This window comes from Hipposideros armiger, unplaced genomic scaffold (genome assembly GCF_001890085.2).
Source record: "Hipposideros armiger isolate ML-2016 unplaced genomic scaffold, ASM189008v1 scaffold_489, whole genome shotgun sequence".
In the NCBI taxonomy this organism is placed as follows: Eukaryota; Metazoa; Chordata; class Mammalia; order Chiroptera; family Hipposideridae; genus Hipposideros; species Hipposideros armiger.
In genome coordinates this window covers 305,736-313,463 of record NW_017731839.1, presented here as the reverse complement: position 1 = coordinate 313,463, position 7,728 = coordinate 305,736, and the positions used below count along the sequence as shown (strand labels likewise).

The window sequence follows — 7,728 nt, the reverse complement described above, 5'->3', positions numbered from 1 at the left end:
TGTCACTGGCCCTCATATGTGGGATCCGAACCGGGGCCCTCTGGCATCCCAAGCGAGTTCCCAACCATCGCGCCACTCGGCCGGCCCCGAAATAAAGCTATTTTTAATTTCCAAAAATATTTTTAAAAAAATAAAATTTTACTTATTGTTTTCTCATTTAATTCCATTGTAGCCAGAGAATTTGGTGTGCATATGTTTTTTTGGTATTTACTATATTCACTAAGATTTTCTTTGCAATGGTGCATGGTTAGTTTTTAGAATGGCCCATGAGTCTTTTAAAGGAATTTGGATCTTCCTGGCATACTGGTTTTTTTATCCTTATTTAAGGATCATCTTTACCTCTAATAGCTAAACATTACTTTCTATGGTATTAATTTATATATATAAAAGCTTTCATTTAGTTAAAATTTGTCTGGTTTATCTATTGCCATCCTTTTCCTTTTAACTTTGGAAGGCTTTAAATTTTAGATATGTCTCTGGTTTTTGTTTTGTTTTTATCCTCAATCCAATATGACAATCTTGATCTTTTAACAGAAGTTTAGTCCATTTACATTTATTGTAATTACTGACATATTTGAATTTATTACTACTATCTTATTTTGTTTCCTATTTACCCAAAGGTGTATTTATCTCCTATTTTGTCTCCTATTGGATTAAATGAACTGTCTATATTCCTTGCCAATTCTCTCCTGGTTTGGAAGTTGCATATTTAATTTCTGGTTTTTTTAGTGATTATTTGTCATTTTAATGTGCATACTTACCTGTAAAAAGTTTAAATTTAATCAATATCTCTATCTTCCTCCAAATCAATACAGGAACTTAGAACATTTTAAATCCAATCATGGCTTCCTGTCTTGCATATTACTTTTGTACAGCTTTTAATTTTGTCTTGTCTTTTAACTGCTAAATCATACCACTGTTGACACTGTTATTTTATACAGTCATTACTCATTTAGATTTATCCCATACTTACTAATTTATGTATTCATTATTCCCTCTTGCATCTCACTCCTAATTTCTGGGTTTAATATGTCAATGAAAAATTTTATGGTCAACCAAATTATTCAAAAGGGGGGTTTAATAACAAGATTTTATTTTGGCACTTTGAAAATATTATTCTTCTTTTCGCTACTGAAAACTCCATTGTCAGTTCTCATAAGTAATATTCTGTTTCTTTTTCATTGTTTCTAAGTTTTCCTCTTTGTCTTTCGAGTTGGGATTTCAATTCAGTAAGTCTAGTGTATTTCCTTTTACTTAATCTTCTTGGGATTTGTTGTGCTTCCCAAATATGAGGACTTAGCTCTACATTTAATTCTGGAAGATTCTTAATCATTATCTCTTCAAGTACTGCTGTTCCCCTACTCTCTTTATTCTTTTCTTCAGGAACAATGATTAATATACATAAGCCTTTTAATTCTATTCTACATGCATTTTCACCTGTATCATATATTTCTCATTACTTTTTCTCTCAATGCTAGTTTCTGGATAATTTTTTTAGAGCTACTTTCCAATTTACTAATCCTCACTTCAATTGTTTTCAATTACATTCCCTTCAAGAAGTTCTAATAAGTTCTTTTCAAACCTGCCTTTCCTTTTTAAAAATTATTTTTGTAATAGCTTATTCTTTTCTTATATTTTAAATTCCTCATTATATGTCTTTAACCATTTAAAACATTATTGTCATAGCTTCTACCCAATGACTCTACTATCTTAAACTATTGGAAACTACCTAATTCTGATGTGCTTTTTATGTCTACTAATGTACATACATGGTAGATTGTTTTCTTGTGTATTTTGCAACTATGTATCATGAGATCATGTTCAGCAGGTATTTATCTATGGGAATCCTGGCAGACTCAGATTAAGGGTTCATCCCATCACACCAATTTTGTGTTTGCTTCTGCCAGGAACCCCAGTTATTAGCTCTTTTTATAAAAATTCCTCAGCTTTGGGGTTTCTCAAATAATGTAGGCAGAATAAGATCAAATGTCATACAGGCACAGGTCTGGAGAAGATATTTTTTTCTTGTCTTTCAAGCAGTATCTTGCTAATAATCCTCAAGACACTGTAGAAAACAAGTAGATTATAAGAACCTTGGTCCATTTTTACCCATGGTTGATAAAATGTTATTCTTACCCTTTCTCAATAATCATATGCATCCAAAATGATTCACAAAATAATGGGGATTATTTTCCCTCTCTCTCTGGTAATCCTGAGAATAATTTTCTCCAAAGGAAACGAATGGCTAAAGCAGAGTTTCTGAAAAGAGCAGGCCAATGGTCCACTTTAGAAGCAGCAGCTTTATCAGCTGCAAAGTGAACATCTACTGGCATTATTAATGAAGAAAGTCAACAGGAAAAGAAAAACACGAGAGTGAAACTAGAAGGAAGGGGAAATTGGTATTAGCCACTGACATCAATCCACAAAACCACTCTTTATGGCAGATATTCCCTCTCAGTTTGCAGATGAGGCCCAAGGCTGCTCAGGGCTAATCCATGTCTCGCTGACTGCCTTCTTCAGAACAAAGTCCAGGAGCCAGGAAAAGGGAACCCAGGGTAAACCAGGCATCCAGCCTCCAGGGAAGGAAAGCTCAAGGCAGGTAAAAGTCCTATTTCTAAGTGAATCATGGCAGCTGCTCTTTTTGTAAACTCTGCTTTAGCCAATTATTTCCCTCTGGACATACTGCCCCATTTCAGATTTTCATATATTTCCAATAGCAAGTGTGCTGATTCTCTAGCCTGGAAGCTAAGACCATACCCGAATGGGGAGGAAGGAAGAACTGGAGAAAAGCCTTTTCCGAACCTCTCAATGTCAAGATATCTATGGCATTACCCCTTGGAGACAGCCCTACTTCCTTGGGGGCCAGCTATACCTGTGACATAATGCTGCAAGGTAATGCGATTCTAGAATTCAGGCCTTCTGATGCTCCAGGACATTTATAAAAGTCATAGTCATCAAAAAGCTCCACTCCCAGCTGTGTGGAAAGTGACTGTGCATCTCTCATTTAATTTTGGTTGCATTACCTCATTCTATACATCATTCATGACAAGCAAGGAACCACAGGGCTCCCTTGGCTAAGTCCTCTTGTCCTTGACCCAGCTCTAATTTCTTTGGCCATTGCCTTCATAAATGTGGTCAGTCCTGTAGCTGGGAGAGGTTGTGCAGAAGTTTTGAGACAGTGGGTTCTTTCCTCCTTGTCACAACAATCAAGAGAAGCCAAGGCAAATAGGAAGACTGACCTAATACCATTTTCTTATCCTTCCCATGGGATCCACAATGCCATTACTCTGGTAACTAGGGAAAAAAAGGGGGAGGGAGAGATTTTTTTTTTAAATTGTCTTTGGATGGGATATTTATGCCTTCCAACCTGGCACTTTTCCTTGAACTCAAAGGAACACCAGACAGACTGCAGCGTGACTCCTCCACCCCATGTAAGCGGATACATTTATACTTCCTCCGCTGTTTGCGTTGGGAAGGAGCTGGGAGCCTCCGTGTGCTTCAAGGGCCCATCCAGGTCTCATACCTGTCCTGACAGAAACTCAGAAGCAGGAGGCCTCAGGCCTGAGAGTGAGGTAGCACTGGGCCATGCCCTAGGGTAATAGTCACAGTGAGGGTTTGATCTTGTTTGTAGGCACAGCTCTTCCCCCAGTCTTCATTATCAGGGCTTCACAATTCTCCTAGGAGGAGATAACATGAAGCAAAGGATTCACTCTGAACCTACTAAAGAAGTGGCAACATTGGGGGCTGCAGTCTGCAGGTATCTGGAGCTGAACCAGGAATGCCCATCTGCCCCAGGACTCAAACACGGTTAGATAAAGGAACCTTTTCAGCCAAGACTCAGACCCACTCCAACCTTCTGTACCCTCCTCTAACCCTACCATAAAACACTGCTAGAACTGAGGGGCTGCAAGATGCTGAATCATCAGAGAGAGATTAGATCATGTCCATGCACTGTGCACAGACATAAAAGCAAATGTAAACATTTTAAAATGGATTTCAACCTCAAGGATTAAAGCAAAAGGGGTTTTATGTTTAACTAGGAGTTAAGCATAAATTCTATTTCCCCAGAGTTCCATTAATAAAGATCTGCTTCTAAAGTGTTCAGAGGCACTGTGCAGACTTCACTTGAGACCTTGGGCGACAGTAGGATAAATAAGCAAGACACAAAAGCTCTAAAATTAACTGGAATTTCTCCCAAAATATGCAATGCACGTTGAAAACCAAAGAAAGAGCCCAGCAAAACGCTCCATATTGCTCTGTTTTAAAAGGACTGTGTTTATATTTGCTTAAGGAGAAGGGAGCCAGAAAAGAAGCTCACTCAACACGATCATCCGGAGTCCCCTTCTCACAGAGGCCAACTAATCGTGGTCCTTGGAATCACTTTCCATCTATCCATGGGTCCTGTTGAGCTCCTAAATTCTTGTATTATGTAGACCTTAAAACCAATTGCTAGACGATTATATCAAAGAAAGTTTCAAAGTCAGTTTAAGGTTAATTTCCCTCAAGAAACTCCTGGCTTTTCTTCTTTCGGTGCCTCCTCGTCCCCTCTACTTAATTGCTCTGTCTTCCTCCAGCCTAACCCCAACTTGATCTTTCTTACTAAGGTCTGCCCCAGGACTGGCAGAACAGACCGAAAAGCTCTTTAAGAATATAGAGTTTACTATTAATAGCAGTGACACAGGCTACTGAAAGCCAAGGCAGTCAAGTAAGGAAATCTGTCAGCCTGGATTAGCTTTCCAACACCTGGGAGGTAGGACTTATTTATAAATAAAAATAGACAGCAAAAAATGTCTGGCCCCCCCATAGGCCCCTGCTGTCTGAGAAGGCTTGCATGGATCCAAGTCCAGAGGCTTTTCCCAGCTGTCCTCCAAACCTCGCAGCAAGCTCTTGTTTTTTGAAACTGGAATTAACAAAAGGCAGGCTTGTTTCAGTCTCAATCCAAATCCCTGTTTGTACAGAGTACCATCTTCCATGAATTTCCAAATACTAACCAGATCCCCAATCCTGGAATGGGAACCATATACATGTCATAGCATCTTCTAGGATTCACGTAGCCAAGTTATCGATGGGTCTTTACCAGAGTGTGGCCCTTGTCTTCTACTTCACCCTCTGGGCCTCCCTGCACCCACCATGAAGGACCATGCTTCCTCCATGTGAGGTGTAAGCCCTCTCTACTTCTCAGCCTTGGGAGAATTCCTTATCTCATCACAAAATGGATTGTAAGAAGCAAATCAAAATCTTTTGAAAGGAACCTATATTGTCAAGGAGCATGTTGAGGTTACCGGTAGTTTGCTAAGTCTCTGGATTCTAGAAACTGCATGCAGACACTCGTTGCCAAGTTTAGAGGTCAGGTGACTACTGGTATAATTCACTTCGAACAAGCAATAAAATTATAAAATATTTGCACAGGACTCTGTTCTTGGGGCTTTATAGATTAGGTCACCTTGAGCTGCAATGGTCTCTGATCTAGAGAAGTTTACAATAGCACAAGACCATTGTACTGAAAGTCTACTTTCAAATATCTCAAGTAATGGGGTGTACACACACACACACACACACACACACACACACACACACACACACGGGATTTCCTTGGGAAATGGTGGGCCTGCTATATAAGCTAATATAATTGGCCAGAGCATTTTCTTTTGCTATTCAGTCTTTCAGTTCCCATCTCTTACCTTCTAATTATACCACCTCCTATTATAAATAATTCTTGCCTTCTAGGGTGTCAGGAGTTAGTACTATTACCACCGTCCTCGCTATCAACTGCCCACATTTAGCTCCTTTAATCTTTCCTCTCATCAGATTCCCTGAGTCTGCCTCACCTCCATACTCCTCCTTGCCCTTCTCCAAATTCCCTAAGGTTCTATGCCCTAAATTGAGCTTTACAAAATCAAAGTGATATTCCAGATGCTTGCTCACTGAGGAGCTGGGAGACCAGCTGTCACCTCTGGTCTCTGTTACCCCATGACTCAGGGTTCGTGTCCCAGAATAGGTCTGGCCTTTCATGCTACCTTCTCTCCTTGCAGTCTGGCTGCTTGGGGGCTGTGCACTATCACCCCAGCTCCCCTTTGGCATTACTGCTTTCCAGGTTTCTTCTCCCCATGAAGTGTACATGTTTCAGATTATTTTCCTCTGAACTTGAATCTGAGCCACTGGTCAGCACTCTTCTTTATTATCATCCTAGTTTGGAAGTAGCCCCCAAATTTCCATGAACATTTCTACTAAAGGAGTTGTATAAGGCTTTCCACTCTGGAAGAAGAAAGAAAGAAGGAAAATTATTTATGATTTTAGGGTCTTAGGTTCAGACAATATTCTAGAGAATATAACACAGCATTCAAGGCAGGATCTGCCTCAGAAAGGATTTGATGGGCTTGTGAAGGGTAAGTGCACCACACCTGGAGCTACAGCAAGGAAATTTTCCCCTAGCACATCAATTCCCCTGGGGCTACTTGGAGTTGCCATAGGCTTCTCTGTGTTGCTTTGTTGCCTGGGAACCCTGCTTTCTTCTCTCCACCACCCCCAGAATCTGTCCTCCTCTCCTTTCTAGGGAGCTCAACTCTGGCAGGTGTCAGGAAGGGTGTCCATGGGGACTGAGAAGCCCCACCCTCCTCCAGGAAGGTGCAGCCCCCCCCCCCCCCCCCCCCCCCCCCCCCGCTGTGCCCTGGTGAAGTCCAGGAGGTGCTCATTTCAGGAACTCCCAGGCCCCAGCACTAATCCCTACAGCTTCGGTGTGTGTGGGGGAAACATTCCTACTTTAAGAGGCCCTGGGTGACGTGCTCACCCAGATCTGAGTCATTGCTCCTCTTTAAGGTTTGAGAAAGAAATGTATTTCTCAGCCGTTAGCTTTGCAGGCTTTATTTTCTGCAGCCTCGATGATCAACTGGTTTACCACAAAATGTAAAAGGAGCTAGTGAGGCCATGGTAACTAAGGAAGTTACAGTGTCTGGAATTATAATAACAGAGGCAAAGCTAAGAGTTATATGAGATCTAAAAATAGGTCACTGCCCTTACATAGATAGGTAGCGAGAAGAGAAAACCACCCACAGTTTCAAAGGATCAATAAAGAACACTGTGATTAATCACAGCCCACCCTGACCCAAAGAAGTATTCCTACCTTAACCTTAGTGAACTGGCTTTCACGCAATGAGGATATTTCATTGGAAGGTAATTCATCACGATAGAACCACCAGGGGTCTCCACATTGGCCACTGCAGAAGTAATCAGAGGAGACTATCATATTACATCCACTGCTTTGGTACCCTTTGTGTAAACCACTGCAGGCGAAAGTGAGTTCTTTCAGAGTTTGCCTGCAAACACGTATTTCTTCTTCATCAGCAAGTTACTGTTTAAACAACTTTGTGTTTTAATATGAACATAAATAATAATAACAGCTTATATTGATTGTACATTTACACAATAACTCACTATTACCTCACTTCATCCTTATAGCAACCATATGAAGTACCCCTTCTTACATGTGAGAAAACAGAGACTTAAAGAAATTAAGTAACTTGACCAAAACCACACCATTTGTAAGCGTTACAGTGTAGGTTCGAATTTAGATCTTCCTAGCTAGTCACTTTAAGAACTTAATCACATTTATACACTGTTGTTTACAAGCCAAATTTTGAATGGTAAGGGTTTCAATCTTTCTTTTAATGGCAAAGTCTCATTCCTCTAGCTAGTCAAGCTGATTTTCCACCCATTTAAAATGACTTCAGT

General features: G+C 40.4%; 1 long non-coding RNA gene across 1 annotated transcript in view; it reads right to left on the bottom strand.

The window, feature by feature from the left end:
* Positions 1-7,728, bottom strand: part of LOC109395863 (uncharacterized) — a 97,364-nt gene that overhangs the window by 19,956 nt on the left and 69,680 nt on the right. The window contains exon 2 of the long non-coding RNA XR_002126739.1: positions 7,121-7,214. This is a non-coding gene — a long non-coding RNA (uncharacterized LOC109395863). The remainder of the gene's footprint in view (positions 1-7,120; positions 7,215-7,728) is intronic.